The sequence below is a fragment of the Pseudorca crassidens genome, chromosome 6 (genome assembly GCF_039906515.1).
Source record: "Pseudorca crassidens isolate mPseCra1 chromosome 6, mPseCra1.hap1, whole genome shotgun sequence".
In the NCBI taxonomy this organism is placed as follows: Eukaryota; Metazoa; Chordata; class Mammalia; order Artiodactyla; family Delphinidae; genus Pseudorca; species Pseudorca crassidens.
In genome coordinates this window covers 81,819,293-81,838,049 of record NC_090301.1, presented here as the reverse complement: position 1 = coordinate 81,838,049, position 18,757 = coordinate 81,819,293, and the positions used below count along the sequence as shown (strand labels likewise).

Sequence of the window (18,757 nt, the reverse complement as noted above, 5' to 3'; positions counted from 1 at the left end):
TAGCAACACAGACCCTTCTCTGCTGCTGCTGCTGCTGCTGCTGCTGCTACTGCTGCTGCTGCTGCTGCTGCTGCTGCTGCTGCTGCTACTGCTGCTGCTGCTTGGCCCTGGCTGGAGACATCTCACTACACCCGGGAGCAGCCACTTCCCCAGCTCTCCTCCTCCTTCGCCTCCTCCTCCTCCTCCACTCCCCCCCCTTTATTACCCTTTGTGTCATCCTCCACAGCTCCAGGGAAGGCACTCAAAAGTGGGGGGCAGGAAAGGTAAGTGTGTCTGTGGGGGCTTCATTGCCTTCCTCTGGCTCTGACTTTAACTCCGGGGCAACAGTAGCACCAAACCACATACGCAGTGGAGCTCCGGGGTGAGGAGGGGGTGGTGCTGGGGGGGCAGTGAAGGAGGGGCTGGAGTGGGGAGGGGTGTGTGAGGTGGGTGCCCATCCTGTCAGAGTAGGAAGGGCACTTTTTATTTTTATTTGCTGTTGTCAAAAGTGGTTTCTCTCCTCTAGCTAACATCTGATTGTGTCTTGCTCCAGTGGGGGAGAATACAAAAACAACCCCCTCCTTCCTCCAATGAGGCGCCAGGGAAAGAGACAGAAAGAGGCACACTTTCTAGATGTCACTTTAAAAAAAGCATTTGGAGAGCTTTTTTCCTTTTTCCCTAGGAAAAGCTCCACTGCATTTGTTTCTGAGTGGGAAAATGTCGGGATCTGGATTGTATCGGAACTGCTTATCCATTTGTAGACCTGAGTGTTTTACCCGTTTTGGTTCTGTGTGATTTGGATATTGACTTCAGTGTTGGAACAGACTTGATTGGTTTTTGCTTTCTGGGTTTAATTTTCCTTTTTTTCGTTTTGTCTGACTTGCATAGAAAATTTCAAATTTTTGGTTGATAGAGGCCTTTGGTTAGGTTTTGACTTGTATTATTGCTTTTTTTGTTAAATGTTTGTTTCATATATCAGCATATAAAGTTCAAAGCTTAAAATGCTTAAAGTTTTAATACCACTGGTATTGTTTCTCCCTATATACGTTCCTGGTATTTATTTTACATAAGATGAAAATATTATCTGTTTCATAATTAATCTGGGTATTTTTCTAATCTTTGTAACTTGTCTGAACAAGTAATCCCCATTGAAAACTTTTATGTTGTTCTGGCTTCATGGAAGGCCAAACCTCTCCATCAATAGTTTGCTGGATTGGTACCACTTTCAGTTTTAACTGAATTATTTATTTACTGTTGTAAATTGAGATGAGTTTTTTATCTCTTGGGGGTACTGAACCAAACTGCTCACTATATGTGAAAGGAGACAAATTTCTAAAATATGTTTTCATGAGTCAAAGAAATCATGATGTTGTAGTTAGAATATGCATTGTAGTGAGATATTAATTGAAAGATAAATCTAAATTTAGTTTTATAGAGTAACAGTCTTGATAAAAGTATTCTTCATTTTTACTTGGTATGTTCTTAGTGAATGGTTTTCAAATTCAGTACTGTATTTGATTTCAGAAATGCTAGAAAGTATATTTCTGATGTAGGCCTTTTACTAGGGCTTACATTGCAAAGTGGAATTTTGTTTCATATGTACATTTCTTTATCCTTTCCTTAAAGATGGATGCACACATTCACACACACACATTCCCTCTCACTCTCTCTCTCTCTCTCACACACACACACACACACACACACACACACACACCCTTTTTTGAAACTGCATTGGTATCTCTGATCCCATAATTTATGTCAGCAAAAAATATTCTGCTGTAAAGTAGCAATTTTGTGATCAGACTGGCAATGTGAAAACAGCAATTTGATCAACTAGAAAGGATTGAAGAAAAATAAATCTAGAAGGATATTTGACATAAATATTAGAAAGACATGATAATACTTTTAATTTTTTGTTTTCTTGACGGTAAAGCCAAAACACCATATACTTACATTTTACTGACAGAAAAGCATTGCGTATGTAGAAACTTGTTCTGTAAAATTTTAATTACCAACTGTGTGCAAAAGTAGACATTTACACCCGGGGAAAAAAAGCTGTGTAGCAGTAAACAACATGGTCCTATTTCCCTCCTTTCTGTTATAAATTTGAACAATTTCTTACCTTTCTCTGAGGTGTAATTGGTGCACTTAAGGAGAAATCTGTGCCAAGTTCAAGTTTGTCTCCCAATAATACTATTCCAGGTCCACCTAGGATTTCTTGTCCTCACCTTAATACCTCAGGAACCTTAACATAAAAGATGGAAAGTAGAACTTAGTGAAGAAATCACTTAAGTAAAGCGAATTGTGTAGGTAACTGGGGTGGTAATTTCCTAGTAGGCAGCTGAGTGAAAATTTATAGCTTGATTATAATACCTTTACTTCCTTTCTGTTTTCCTTTGAAAACATTTCTTATCCACCACCCCCCAGGGTAACCCTATATGGTTTGAAGATTCCAGACCTCCTCTAAGTTGGATAATGACTTACCTTTAGGAGTCTGTTTATTTTCATTATGGCTTATTTTTTAAGTATTAAGATATATTTTAGAATTGTAATTTTCAACTTGGTGATATCTTGGAGGTCACTTTATCCAACTCTTCATTTTCCATATTGCTGAAGTTCAGAGAGTTTGAGGAACTTGTGCATAGTTCCAAGGCCTGTAAGTGGATGCACATGGACCAGAGAACTCTGGTTTCTTGACATTCACTGTGCTACACTACCTCATATTCTTTTGTCAGGAATGAAACTTGTGCACAGTTATGTGTATGGCACTTAAGGGTTTTATATGGGGGCGTATACTAAGAATATTAAGGCAAATAGCTCTAAAGCCATAATTTTGTCCATTTATAATTCAGTAATTTGTTGTTGATTTTTTTAGGAGATACTGATTTCCCTCATCTTGGATTATTACTATTTTGAGAATTATTTCAGCTTTCCCTGATGCTTATTTTTCCCCCGCACTTCCAATTAATCAATGAATACCCTTCTTACTCTTGTATTAAGGATATATATGTATATATATATATAAAGAATGCGTATTGTATTATAAATGTTTACTTGTGATTCATGCTTTATGAACTGCTTAAGTAAGACTAAAGATTTTTTTCTTGTTAATATTTATATACCTTACAGCACAGTGTCCGGTACACAGTAGGCCCTACTGCTTGTTTGTATAATTGTTATTAGAGTTAGGCATATTTGAACTTCTTGACTCTCAGATGTAGAATTTCTTCCATTTTCCTTTCCTTCCTGCTACAATTTATTCACTACCACGAATATTTTTTTTCTTTATCTTAACTGTGGTTCTCACTTTTTCTAATAGCCAATTTAAATCCTGTTAACAAATAGTACTCATAAAAAGTGAAAACATATTCTGTACAGGATGCAATTTGACAAAAGTGATTTATTTTAAATAAGAGATGATAAAAAAAACTCCAATTAAGAATGTACTAGCAAATGTTCAGGATACATTTAAATTTTATTTCATTGAGTAACTGGTACAATAGGTTACTGGAATGATTAGGCTGTTTTTACTATCTCTATAAAGCAACTGATACTTAGGTGACATGTTTCCCTGACTTTGCTTTTTCGGTCCTTACCCAGACAATTATCAACTTTCCAGTTTTCTATGGATATGAACATTTATTGCTAGTCATCAGTGGGACCCCAGGAGGTCAGCCAGAAGGCCTATGTCCAGCTTATGTACTTTTGCAAACTTGTCTGTATTTTGAATGTATGTGCAGAACAGATTGTACTTAATTATTCATTAAACATTTATTGAGCATCTACTGTATGTCAGGCACTCTGCTAGGCATCTGAGAAACAATGCCTACAAGTCCTTACAATTTAATGTGAAGACATATCCTTAATTGTATTCCACAGGCAAATTGGTCATATCTTTATTTGATGTCTCTGCCTAAATAAATTTTATTAACTAAATGGAGACTGTTAGGTGGAAAAATGCATGTTTAAAAAGTTTTCATCAGTAAATTTAAAAGTATACTAGAGAGAAAGAGATTTCCTGAATTTCCTTTGCTCTTATATACCTCTTAGAATAATATAGATTCACAATTTTTAAAAAGGAGGGGCTCCCCTGCTGGTACATTATCTTGTGAAGGTATATAGACTTCTGAGGGTCAGTCAATTCTGATCTCTGTTACATTCATTCTTAACTTTCTATATTAGTAATAATTATACTTACCGATTATTATGAGTGCCTAGCACTGTGATAAATATTATCAATCTCAGTCAGCCCTTACAGTGATCTTGTTAACTTTGTAACATTGTCCCCATGTTATAAATGAAGAAACCTGTTACTGACAAAAAAGGAATTTTTCATGTGGCAGCAAAATATTCCATCATAGTAAATTCATGACACTTTCTAATTAAAAACAGTCACAATAAAGAGTTTTTATCAGTCAGTAAGTATGCTGGTAAACATTAGTAAAATTATGGCCCCAATAGCTTATTGACAGAGCAATGGAAAATTTCTAAAAATTTATAAGGACAGGAAAACAAACCAAAAAATCCAATCCTTTATCAGGAACATAGATGCAGACCAGCGTGCAACTTGAAATAAAATATACATAAAGTCAGTCTTCTCTTTGTATGGCAAAAATGACATTTAGGCCTTCTACATATTGAACTTCCTTTGTCTTGCATGGAGTTAAATTTAGTATCTTGTTTCATGAAGTTTGGAGGTTCCAACAATTTGTGACCCAGTGAATATTTACTATAAAAATTTTTATATAACTGTTGATAATGGAAAACCTGTAAATAAAGGGGAGTTTATATTGCCTAATGTTTTGATGTGTATATATACATACTTTCTGGACCTTCTATCTTACAATATTTTCATAATTATTACATCATGTATATATGATTAAGTTCAATGTACTCTTTTTAGTATTGCTTAAAGTCAAATTTTTTTAGTATAAGAATGGACAACTTGTTGGATTCTCTAGATGCCTAAATTATTATATAGTTGTTCTTTAAAGCAGCTACTGAATTAAGATACTTTTTGATCCAGCTAATCAGAGTTGATTTTTAACATCCTTTGCTTTTAGGAGAAAAGGGTAATTTTTTTAAAATTCTATTTTATTAATCGAGTAACTTCCATATCCATCCTAAGTAATGCAATTCATCCTGTATGCTTACATTGACTCTATTATCCTATAAACGTTACGCCAAAGCATTATGACCTGTAGAGTTTGGAAATATTTTTAAATGCTAAAGAACTGTTCTGTGTCATCTATTATTCTTCAGAAAGGAATGTTTATAACATGTGATTTCGTATTTTTAAACCAATCTGAATAATTGGTGGGATTGAATAAGTCTGTGATCCTAAATAATCTCCTTAGATAACCTAAAGGTAATTCAGTTAAAAGTAGAGATTCTAACTCTTAAGCATCTCTGTTTGAGGTATTTCTATATCATGTAAGATTTTAGAAGTTGGAATGACTCAGTATAACTCTTCAGAGAGACAAGGTGCAAGTCAGGCCTAACATATATTAAGGTATATCTTCTAATGTAGCTAGACATAACAGGAAAGAAAATCACTAATGATATCATACCTGGTGAAAAGCATATACTTCATTCAAAGTTGGTTGTGAGTAATTCTGATTTGAGTCCTTATTTCACTTGACCTATATAACCTTTTCTTAGAGAAGTTGTAATTAAATTCTGTGATTTTTCTATGTATTCAAAGCTATTGTTTTCTATACACCCAGTTCAGAAGTGTCTACTAATCTGTTTACCACAAATTAACTTAATCCATACATTCTTAATATTACTAGTATCTAAAAATAATAATCTAGGCTCACTGGTGTTGGGGGAGGGAAGTATTCCACTTTCAACAAAAGAAAGTATTGATTTTCAAATAGCTTCTTTACTTGGGATATACTGATCTAAAAAATAGCTGCTATGTAAAGTAAAAAGGATTTTTATTTATTTGGAAAGTAAATATAAAGTTTACCATTACTGAATGTTAAGCGACATCAGAATATTTAGGAAATCAATTACATGTTCCAGTAATGACAGAAATTTAGAGGCTGTTTTTTTAGCATTATTCTAAAATCATTTTCCTTCTTCCACATTTGTCACACAGGAGTTTGTGCTGAAGGATTTCTTGGCCATTTTAGAGACTGTAATCTAGTTAAAAGGTTTGTTTATGCTTCCCATCTCTGTTCTGCTGATGGTATTAGAATGCAGGCCAGAGCCAGAAATCTAACTGTTTATAACATTCAAACTTCAATTAAAGCTACAGTGTTCTGTTCACTATATATCAGAAAGCTCTTACCAGATGCAAATACCGCCAGTAATAATGGCAATGATTTTGTATAGCCATAGGCTTTCCTAAATCATGCCACTCCTTATGAATTCCTTTTTCTTATTTAGGAAGTATTAACATTTAATTACTTCATAGAAGTCTAAAAATGAAGCTTTTTTCATTCTAGAATTAGTATAGCATTTCCTTCAACAATCGTTTTTGATAATAAAACCTAGCGGCTTATATTATTGCATATCTTATTAAAGTGATCCAGTTTAGCTTTTTTAACATTAGTAAATTCTTAGTTAAGTGTTAGTTTGCTGTCCAATTGATTTGACTCCTGTTTCTAGTTTGAAGACTATAACAATATTTTGTCTATTAGAAAACAAAAGCAGCAATCACATTACTACAGTATTTTTGTATGTATGAGAGGGGACTAGATCCACATAATACATATTTTAATTTAATCTTATGTTGCCTTTCTGGTCTGCTGCTCATACTGTTTGTGGTTTCTATGTTTAAGTACATTGATAAACTGTTTTTAAAATTTTTTAAGCTGTTAAGAATTATCTGAAAATATTTTTTCAGCAGCTTCTCTGTTGTACAGTTTACCTCAGTGAGTCAGAAAATGAATTGTGTATGTGTCTAATTTTTCTAATTAGTAGGCAAATTTCCTATCTTATATTGCTTTTGCTTTTTATAAAACTAAATTTTAGTTTTTATTAATTTTAGACCTTGATTTATTAAATGTATATATTCTTTATGTATATACATATATTTTTTATTAAAATATAAATTTAAAGGAGATTTAAACATTTCAGGAACGATGAAAAATTATATTAAATTGAATGAAAACTTGCTAAAATGCTTTTAATTAAGAAACATTACAGTGGAAAAAGCTGTATTTCTCATTTTCCTTGGCACTGAAAGTAATGATCCTTTTATTTTGGGGTTATTATAGGGTAGAAAGTTAGGAAAGACTACCTGTGGTATCTAAAGATAAGCGCTAACAACAACCATGCAAAATTTGACTTGTAGGCTAAAAACCTGGAAGGATCTGTAAGATAAGCTAAGTTGAAACCAAGTCACAAAATAATGTGCACAGTATGATCCCATTTGTGTGAAAAAAAATACATACAGGTTAATATACATACAACATATAAGAATATATATATTTACATACATATAATTTTGTATATCTGCATATATATTTATAAAATTAAAAATTGTGTAAAATATATGCCTTATATTTTTGTAAATACATTAAGAAATGGTCTGGAAAATACGTACCAAATTGTATCCTTAGTTTATAGAAAGTATGTATGTGGGATGCTGGAAGGTTGAAGAACTCTTCCTGTTTTGTATACTTTAGTATTACTGGGATTTTTTTTTTTTTTAAGAATAAGCTCATATCCATGTAGTAATTTTATAATGGAAAAATATACTTACGTATTAAAGGATTCAGAAAAAGAATGACCCAGGAAAATTGCAGTCCTAGCCCCTAATTGTCACATTAATATATCTCTTGACTACCTTGAAGAGAATCGAGTATTGGCCAACAATCATCATAGCTTGATACAGAATAAAGTCTGTTAGACTGATCTAATGTTATCTAACAGGGTGAAAAGCCTAGTCACTTGAGGCAGGAACAATGGATGTAATCTATCCTGATTTTTAAATATTTTGCTTCTTATTGCCAAATGCATTTCTCACTATCTTGGGAAAATACAGACTGGAGAACCAGTGGTGGGGACTGTCAGTCTTAAAGTGGTAGACAGTAAATTAGTTTCAGTCTGAGATAAGATACAATGTATGGGCCTAAGATAGACTTTTGTTATTTTAATCAGTGATCCAAATTATTGTATGCTCATTCAGAATACAGATGGCATAGTCACTTAACATTTTTATGATGTTTTCCATATTTAGATACTGGTTTGAATAAAGACAAAAATAAAACAGGAGGTTTTAAGATTAAGTCCTTTTTTTTTTTTTTAAGTGACTGAAACTTGTACTTGAAAAACACTTCAGGAGCCTTTGTAAAATAACATCAAACTCAGTATGTAAACATGCAGAGTAAAGAAGCAATTAGAATTCTGTAGAGTTAATCACAGTGGCCTTCCTGAGAGGACATGAGTTAATCAGAGTTTAGGTAGAGGAGAGATGCTAGGTTGGCACAGAAGAGAGTAATTCAAGTAAAGACAAAGCTTCCAATGGGATAAGGGGATGGGGACGCTTATTTTTACTAGTTTGAAAGCTAGGATTAAAATTCAGAATAACCCGATAAGTTAGGAAAGTGATTAGAAATAATATACTTTGCATTTATGTTTCTAAAATTTTATTTCCCAGAATGCAGGTCAGAAAAGGAATAGGGGACAAAATAACTTGCATAAAAAATAAGACAATGAATAGTTGTTTGCAATTATGACTGGAAAATCCGTCAGAGTCTGAAGCAAGTGTATTGGGAATATGCATTGGAAATGAAACACTATACTTAAAATAGGAAAATTTTATCCAAGGATACTGAGTTTCTTTTTCCCTTCATAATTAAAATTCATACTCAGGTTGGTCTCTAGGATCAGTAGTAAATAGTACACAATTGAAACTATAAATCTTATATATAAATAAATTCTAAAAATAACAAAAAGATGCAGCTTACTTTTTCTCCATTTACTTTATAAGGTTTATGTGCATTTAATTTGTTTCCAGCTGGCCCCATCATGTAACTTACCATCCCACCTACCCCCTACCACTATGTACTGAATTTTTTTTTTCTGAAAAATGGGCAGTTTCACAAGTTCTATAAAATATGACTCTGTATTTTGTTTCATCCAAAAAGTCATGAAATATTTTCTTTTAAATCTATGTAGGGGTCATTGACTTGGTGTTTATCTTTTTTTTTTTTTTTTAATCAGTAGTTAGTCGATGTCTTCCTTCAACAAATGTAGGTTGACACCTGTTATGTGCTCACTGGAACCGTGAGGAAAAATAGACATGGATCTTGCTCTTCTAAACTGAAGTCCTAGAAATAGGGAAGGATAGTAATCAAATCACATAAATAAATGCACGTTGAAACTGTTTCATTTGCTGTAGAGAGGTACATGGTATTTAATATGAGGCCTTTTAGGAGGATAATTAATCAGTTAGTGGGGACCAAGGGAAGCTTTTGTTTTGTTTTGAGAAAGTGTTTAGTTAGCTGAAATTTTGATGAATTTGAGTTAACTTGATCAAGAGACAGAAAAAAGTTTTGTGGACGGAAGGAACAGTATGTACAAAGGTCCTGATGGGGGGATGGGGAGCATAGTACCTAATATTAAATGAAGGTCAGAGTGACAGAAGCTAAGAACTAGAGAGTGTATGGTAAGAAGTGATGCTAAGGAGTTATGTAGGAGCCAAATTGCAGTATGTTGTAGGCCAAGATTTTCTTAGCCTTAGGGTTACTATTTAAACTTAGACTAATATTCTTTATACTCAACACAAAAGCTTACTACCACAGTTGACCCTTGAACAGCTTGGGGGTTAGGGATGCCAACGCTTCAAGCAGTCAAAAACCTGAGTATAATTTATAGTTGGTCTCATTATCCGCGGTTCCTCCGTATGGGAGGATTCAACCAATCACAGATCGTGTAGTACTGTAGTATTTACTATTGAAGAAAATCTGTGTATAAGTGGACCCACGTGGTTCAAACCCCTGTTGTTCAAGAGTCAACTGTACTTATAAAAGGGTTGTTAAGGAGTTCATTTTTATTTCAGTTTAAAACTCATAACTTTTTCCCGTAGAATCTTGTTGTAGTGGTCAGGTCTCCTAAAACCCCTTTAACACAGATTAACAATGGAAAGTAGTGAATATTATGTTGTGCCCTAAACATACCTAGGTGGAAGTTAGAAAAGAAAAGCAAAAAAGGGGATTAAATTGATGTCTGTATGTGCTCAAGAGAATGTCCTGGGTGTGATTGACTACGTTTGAATAATGAAGAAAAAGAATATGTCTGCAAGTATATCAGGCTGCTGTAAGAGATCATAGGAAATGATTGTCACATTCAGTTGGACAACTTGAGAGGACCCTCAACTGGCACCTGGATATGAAACAGTGTCATGTCTGGAGCGTACCAAGACAGAGAAAGTAGAAGACATCACATTCACAAATTGTTCCAATCTTGACATATTTGTGTCAACATATTGGAACACAAAATTTTTTTAACTTCTTTTAAGAAAAGCAGAATTGCAAAATGGTAACAATACAATGCCAACTTTATTTTGGTTTTTTTTAGAGTAATTCATACAGTCAGAAGTAATTATAAATTACTAAGTTATGTTAACTATTTCAGGCCTCTGTGTTAGCCTTGAAAATAGTGATGTATCTCCCTTGGAGTAGTACTTTTAAAGACAAAGTTAAAGAAATTTAACTTTTGATTTTTATTTTCCATTTAACTTAGAACATTGTCAATAAGATATTTTCATTTCTTGTACATTTTAAGCCTCTTTGAACACCAGTTTCTGTCTGTATTAATAAACAATCTAATTAATAACTAAAACTTCAAGAAATGCCCCAAGTATTAAGAACATTATAAAAAGATGGATAAGTTACTTGAATTTTATTAAGACCAAAATATCACAAAATGTGTTAAATTATAAGAAAAAGGCAAAATATATGCAAGCATTTGCTGAATAGACAGGGTACATCACATTACTCTTGGTTGATGAATTCTGCCAATGCATCATCCTTCATCAGGTGATCTTGAACTTTGTGGCATTCTCAGGTATGACTTTTAAAAGATTAATATCTAAAATTAAGAACTACAGAATTGAGTTTAGTGTTTATTTATTTACTTATGTATTTGCTTTTTTACTTATTTATAAAACATTCTAAATGAGACAGTATCACTAGCATTGCTTTATTTTACTACAGTGTCTAGTAAACTACTGATGATTCATAGACCATAAGTATTTGGGAAGCTCATTAGTGTTTGAAAAGACAGTTCACTAAATGTAACTAATAACTCTAAGAGGTCATCATACCTTCTAAACAGAATTGAAGAATCATCACTTGGGAATTATTCCGTGATTGATGTGTTCCCTCTGTTATACAGCTTTCTACTTGTCTGTCTGTCAAAGTGTATTCCAGAGATCCCTAGTTCTGTGATAAGTTAATAGGCATGATCCCTCTACCTCCAGGAATGTTTCTTCATCAAAGTTTAGAAAACATGATTGAAGAATGCTGAATAGGATTGTTTTACTGCAGTAGTAATCACTCACATTTATTGAGTGCTTACTTTGTGCCACTAACTGTGCTAAGCATTTTACATACATTATCTTATTTAATCTTAACAACCAGAAAAAACATTCCGAGGAACACACTTAAGGAAGTATTTCCTCACAGCTTGTATGCACCTGTGCAAGAACTTCTGTTAAGAATGTAAAAGTGAGACAAATACCATTTTCTGTTGTTAAAATCCTACAACTTTGGGAAAGAAAGGTTATGAAATTTATCCTTAAAATTAAATGTTGAACTTAATAGTATGTTTCTATACTCTTCTAACCACTATATTCACAGATGATCAGTGGTAACCATTATACTCTTTTTATAAATAGGGAACAACCTTTATAGCTTCAGAGACATGCCTAGGTTTAAACACAGGTTGTATATACTTACTACTGTAGTATTCAACCTTTGGTGAGCTGTTACGGTTCTGAACTTTAGTTTATCTGTAAAATTAGTATAGTGATGCATTTCTCACAGAGTTGTGACTATTAAATGATAGAGTACTGAGTGCATATGAATTCCTAGCATGTTGTGGACATTTACTAAAACTTGGCTTCCTTTCCTTTTCCTTCTCTGCTTCTTCTATTAGTAATCATGTTTTAGAATCTTTGTGAAATTATATATACATTAAAATTTTAAATTGTTTACCTTTTTAAAAAAATAAAATAATCTGTTACTCGTAAAACTACTTTTAAGACTTTCCTGAAATTCTACAAATGAGGGCTTGATTTACTCCATCTTTTTGCTATTCTGTACTTTGCTAATAAAATGGGCACCTATAAATGTTGTTGAACTCAGATATTAGAGAAATTTGAATAAATGGTCACAATTCATTAATGTAGGTATTCTACTGGTAGCTTAAGCTGTGCTTTTGGTAATTCTTAGTAAGTGAAGTAGTATTAAATTATTTCCTTTTTTTTGGCCTTAATTACCCCACATTAAACAGGCAATATTGCAAAAAAGGTTAAGAGCCTGGACTCTAGACCACCCTGAGGTGAGCACAATTATTACACGTGTTTTACTGATGAGGAAATTGAGGCACAGAATGGCACATAGTTAAGTGGTAGAGATTTGGATATATATATATGTATATATATATTTCACCTTTAAAAATACCTCGAATTTCCTGAGTGCCATAAAAGTGTTAACTGTTAATAGTGATTATATGCATTATTTGTATATTGTAATATAGAAAAAATTGTAACTTTTTTTAAATGTTTTATTTTATATTAGAGTATAGTTGATTAACAATGTTGTGTTAGTTTCAGGTGTACAACAAAGTTATTCAGTTATACATATACATATATCTATTCTTTTCCAAATTCTTTTTTTTTTTTTTTTGCGGTACGCGGGCCTCTCACTGTTGTGGCCTCTCCCGTTGCGGAGCAAAGGCTCCGGAGAGCCTGCCATGGCTCACAGGCCCAGCCGCTCCGCAGCATGTGGGATCTTCCCGGACCAGGGCACGAACCCGTGTGCCCTGCATGGGCAGGCGGACTCTCAACCACTGCGCCACCAGGGAGGCCCTCAAATTCTTTTCCCAATTAGGTTGTTACATAATATTGAGCAAAGTTCCCTATGCTCTTTTGTAGGTCCTTGTTGGTTATCCATTTTAAATATAGTAGTGTGTTCATGTCAATCCCAAACTCCCTATCCCTCCCCACTTCTCTTCCCTCCCACCCCCCCACCCCGTAACCTTAAGTTTGTTCTTCAAGTCTGTGAGTCTGTTTCTGTTTTGTAAATAAGTTCATTTGTATCACATATAAGCAATATCATACAATATTTCTCTTTCTCTGTCTGACTGACTTAACATGACATTCTCTAGGTCATCCATGTTGCTGCAAATGGCATTATTTCATTGTTTTTAATGGTGACTAATATGTTTTGGTAAGAGTCTAATTTGGTAATTTTTCATTTGGCAGAATAAAACAAATTCAGTTTAATTTACAGTTCCTTGAAAAGTGTATGAGACTTTTATGTAGCATTTTTATTTGACAAATTCTTTACATTATTTTTTACTTCTTAATCTTATCATTGAGAGATAGAGGGAAAAAAATCCCTACTGTTTCCCATAAAGAAACTGAGACATAAAGAAAGTTTAGGACCTTTTAAAGCATGGCAGTATTTAAAGTCAGTAGGAAGACTAAAATTAGAATTCAGAATATTCCATGTGCCAGTATGTTGAGCCACACATCTCTATTCAAACAACAAGCTTATTAGTTGGCAAACTAAATGTTAAAGGTATATTATTTTGTTCGTCAAAACTTTCACTGGCTTGTGTCTCCTTTGGATGTGTCCTCTTACTTAAGGTTGATTGAATGGAAAGATGGTATGAAAAAAAAAATTTTGTGTTAACTGGGATTAGACTAATTAAAGCTAAGTGGTGGCCTATGTATCCCTCAGGACATGTAACAGTTGAGTATCTTTTTTTAGTTATCAACTGGCTTCCCCTCCACCCCCATCCCCCCACCCTCCCCACCCCTGTTTGATAAGCTAGGTGGAAAACTTCTCTCCTATTTCTCATAGTATCAGGAAGTACTGTAGTACTATCGCCTCAGTGTGCTTTTCTGAGCCACCTAAAAAACTTAACCATCATTCTTATTTAGTTTCTGTGAAAAGTGATTCCAAGTTTCAAAGAATAAATTATTGTACAATGAACTTTTGAAAACCTTTAGGATTATAAGAACAGTTTCTGTTTTTTAGAAAGATATATTAGAAAGACATTTTAAATAGATGTTTGTTTTTTGTTTTTTTTGTTTTTTTGTGGTTTTTTTTGCGGTATGCGGGCCTCTCACTGCTGTGGCCTCTCCCGTTGCAGAGCACAGGCTCCGGATGCACAGGCCCAGCGGCCATGGCTCACGGGCCCAGCCGCTCCGCGGCATGCGGGATCCTTCCGGACCGGGGCACGAACCCGTGTCCCCTGCATCGGCAGGCGGACCCCCAACCACTGCGCCACCAGGGAAGCCCCTAGATGTTTGTTTTTTTTCGTTTAGAATATTGCATAGGGTCTATAATTCATCGATTTAAGAAAGTGATGAACAGTTCGGTTGGGATCCAGAAAATAATAAATGGTGATGACCAGAAATCTCAAAACCGTCTCTTTAAGAGAGAATTGTAGATGGTTGCTTAGACAAATAAGTAATAGAAGACTGTCTAATAGTTGCTTAGGAGGTCTTTTATGTAAAATAATTTATTATGAATTTTCTCTTTAAAACTAACAAAACTTAAAATTTAGTGTTTTAGTCTAATAGTTTGCAAACCTTTATGGGGACTTCCATGTAAATGCAACTTTTATTATAGAAAACTGAATAAAGATAACTCTTTATGTGTTTAAAATAGCAAGGTATTGACTCAAAGACATAGTGTCCGTACTATTTTCCGCATGGAGTAATGTTTAAATTTTTAAAAAGTTTTGCAGAATGTTTGCTCTCTCCATATCTCTCTCTCTCTTTCTGGTGTTTTCACATATTCATTCTGCCAGTTATTAGGGGCATAGACTCAGGGGGATCCTAATCACCTAATAACCCAGTTTGAAAATTTAAATTATTTTGTGAGTCCTGATGTGATTAAACCACTTTAAGTTTCTAGAAAAAATATCGTTATGTTTTAAATAATCGTTTTTAAAGTTATGGCTTATGAAAAGGATTATTCTCTTTAAATGAGAATGTTGTGGACACTTTAGAATATTATTAAGACTACCATCAGCTGCTAAGGGACATCAAATCCTGACTCAAGAAAATAGTAATATTTTCATAAGCAGGAATTTTTTTCAAAGAGAGAAAAGATGTACATTATTATCTATGTATTCATATTATGATGCAGTTAGGTAAAGAGAGTCCTAGGATACAAGAAGAATCTCAGGTTTTTCATAGTGGTATAGAGAAGCATAAATATTCATTCAGTTTGTTCTACACATGTTCAACTACTTGCTGTGAGCCAGATATTCAGCAATAAATAAGACAGGTAGGGATCATGGAGCTTAAGAGTGATCAGCTATACAAAGAACAGTTCTTTCAGGTAGCTAGAGAATGGAGATATAAGTTGAGCTGTAAGGCAGGCCTTTCTAGGTAATAATAATAAATACATGTAATTTTCAACCTCTTAATTTTATTGATGAAGAAATAGAGACCCAGAAAAGGTAAATGATTTATCCAGGGTCATATAGCAAGTGGTATATTTAAGACCAAGGTCCCCTGCCTCCTAGTATACTTATATTTGCCACTTGGGTTAAAGCAGGAAGTGAAAAGAGAAGAAAATAAGACAAAGTGCCTAGAAATTTGGACCAGCCACTTCGACTTGAATGTAGTTAATATACTGTGAGGAATTGTACTTTTTAAATTTATTTCTACATGTTTGTTTTCATTTTATTTGAATTTTTAAAAATTTCTTTTTGTTCTCCTTTAACATTTACTGAATGATCTTTCATTTTTGCTAAGTCCATATTTGTACAAAATTTTTAGAAGGGAGCTCTGCCCCTGGAAGACACCTATGTTGGTGCCATGGTTCCTGAAGCTCTTGTCTATTAGAACTTTTCAGGGGTGTATGTTTCTTTTTCTCAGTGAAGAAAGTTGTTTCCTTTAATTATCTTGAATTTACTTAGCTACAGCATACTTCTTGCTGAAAAAAGAAGAGAAAAGCAGGGGATGGTGGAAGATTAAAGGCACAAGTTTTTCTGGGATGGTTTTGATCTAACACTAGTTTGAAATCCTGTTACTATAGACTAATTCTGGTTATGTCTGATAAGAAAATACTTTGTAATAAATTTAAATTAAAGGGTATTCCAATCACATACAATGTTTTGACTAAACTAATAGATATAAGGATTTGTAAGAAAGTTATATGATTTCATCTTCGTTTCCATTATAATTTTTGTATTTCACTTTCAGTGTTACTGTTTAATTCCTTTAAGTTAACAAATAGTTTGAATTTTGTTTTTTGTGGTTTTTTTTAAAGGCTATTAAATAGGAAAACTACGTACACATCCTAGTAACTTACTTTGACTTAGGGACAGCAAAGCACAATTACAGGATCACAGTTTGCGAAGTAAATAAACTGAAAGTTGAGTCTGCAAAGCTAGACATAGTAACAACAGGAAACATCTCATCTACAATGCATATGGCAAAGGAGAAAGATGGTGCAACAGACTACAGACAAAAATAATAACTGGGAGTTAAAAATGCATATTCTGCTTTACAACCTTAGATCTGTCATCTCAGAAATAATAATACTGTATCATTCTTCCAGATATAATATGATGATATGGACATACTTTATAAGAAAATTTTTTTTTCTTTGAGTATCTCACTACATATTTATACATTATTTATAGTTAGGGTGTAATGCCTTCTGTATTTTTTAACCTTTACTATTTTTCTCGTATATATCTATGGTTTTGTCTCTTAGGGACACATACTATTTTCACTTTATTGTTGTGCCAGATTTTAAGAAATTTGTTACATGAAAAATTGAACATACAAAGGCTGTAAAGTAAATGGTGAAAAGGTTTCACTGAAGAATTCCTTTAAATAGAAAGCTCTTATAATGTACTGAAGTGTTTAAAAAATCATTTCCTACCCTTGGCTAAGAGAAACACAAGGAAACTCAGTGCTGAAATGTCAGAAGCCACTGCTGCTTGAATAGTAATCAGAAATGAGGATAAAGCATTTCTGAAATTTTAATCATAAACTAATGAAAAAGTGTTCTGCATATAGAAACTCCATTTGCATCTAACTTCTGAATATATTCATTTTATCAAGTAAGTTACTATTGTATATTGTGTAATTTTATTATCTTTGAAATTAGTTTGTAGAGTCTATATGAAAATAATATATGGAGTAAGGAGTTTTTATATGTAAAAAAGACATTATTATATGAGTATCAATTGAGCTAGAGTACTGGCCTGTCAGTTATGTTTCAAAATATTTGATACTTAGTTTGGGCACGTGCTGTTGCTACTCTTTTAGTACAAGGGAACTCAATGGTCTGTAATACTGGGCTATTGTCTAGTTTGATATTTAATCAGAGCACCCTACTGATAGGAAAGTTCATGTCCATCAAACCTGAGCATATAGTATATGTACAGAGTTAAATATCTTGCTTAATGATTCTCTGTTTCTCCAAGTCTGTCATCTAATTAAATAACACTAACACAGTTAAGTTGATGTATATATATATATATTTTTTTTTTGGCGGTATGCGGGCCTCTCACTGTTGTGGCCTCTCCCGTTGCGGAGCGCAGGCTCCGGACACGCAGGCCCAGTGGCCATGGCTCACAGGCCCAGCCGCTCCGCGGCATGTGGGATCTTCCCGGACTGGGGCACGAACCCGTGTCCCCTGCATTGGCAGGCGGACTCTCAACCACTGCACCACCAGGGAAGCCCAGATGTATATTTAATGGTATTGTTGAAATTCATTATAATTAGGAAAATATGATAGATTATTGGTGTAAACAACAATAATAATAGGTTTTTTTAAAAATACATTTTTTTCTATTTTATTTGTACGAACTCTAATGTCAGCTTTGGTAACACATACAATGTAATCTTTGTCATATATACATACATTAGTTTATTAATTGTTTACCCCATCCCTAACAAGTTGGCATATTAAAGCAATACTTTCATATACGCTTTCTTCTTGGTCTAAGATAGTTCTAGTGAATGCACATTGAAATCATCCAAGGCCAACCTCTAACATTTAAATAAGAATCTCTGAAGGTGGGGACCCTAGTATTGTTATTTTTAAAAGTTCCTCAGATGATGCTAAAGTGCAGCCAGTATTAAGAATTATTGTTCTAGAGCTAAGATCTGCTGTCTTCAAATTCTCATGCCTTGCTCTTGAGAGATCCTTAAACATCAGGTTCACAGGGTGCTGGAGCACTGATGGCACTGCAGAATTTGGACTCAATAACTTGTTTTGGGTGTGACACTAGAGTGATGAATTCCTGTGAGGATGGCTTCTGGATCCTCAACTCTAGTTGAGACTAGAGCTCTCTGAGACTAGAGCGAGATAACTGAGAACACTCATCCTGGCTCAACCCAGGGAAGAATTTGGATAGGGACCTTCTGACTAGTCAGGTGAAATTGAAGTGAGTTTTGAAGTTTCAGGAAAGTAATGTTTAAAAATAATCGATATATATAGGCGTTCATGCCTTGAAGTACCTTGAAATGGACCTCCAGAAGAGCCACCACCTTGCCGTCATAAAGGTCTTTCTTAGGGAGGAGGATGAGAACCAGGTATTAACAGCCCTCCCCCTT

The 18,757-nt window shown here is 34.0% G+C and overlaps 2 protein-coding genes across 19 annotated transcripts in view; one reads left to right on the top strand and one right to left on the bottom strand.

Moving 5' to 3' along the window:
* The window catches only part of ORC4 (origin recognition complex subunit 4), a 95,954-nt gene extending 95,784 nt beyond the window's left edge, over positions 1-170 (bottom strand). The window contains exon 1 of the mRNA XM_067742021.1: positions 14-170. The gene's annotated coding sequence lies outside the window, so the exon portion shown is untranslated. The remainder of the gene's footprint in view (positions 1-13) is intronic.
* MBD5 (methyl-CpG binding domain protein 5) overlaps positions 1-18,757 on the top strand; it is a 403,659-nt gene that overhangs the window by 481 nt on the left and 384,421 nt on the right. For 6 of the 18 annotated variants that reach the window (XM_067742014.1, XM_067742009.1, XM_067742003.1 and 3 more), the window contains exon 1: positions 124-263. The exons of 2 other annotated variants lie outside the window; for them this stretch is intronic. The gene's annotated coding sequence lies outside the window, so the exon portion shown is untranslated. Of the gene's footprint in view, positions 1-123; positions 264-5,543; positions 6,138-18,757 lie in introns of those variants that run through there. 10 more of the 18 variants (XM_067742007.1, XM_067741998.1, XM_067741997.1 and 7 more) reach the window with 6 other exon arrangements.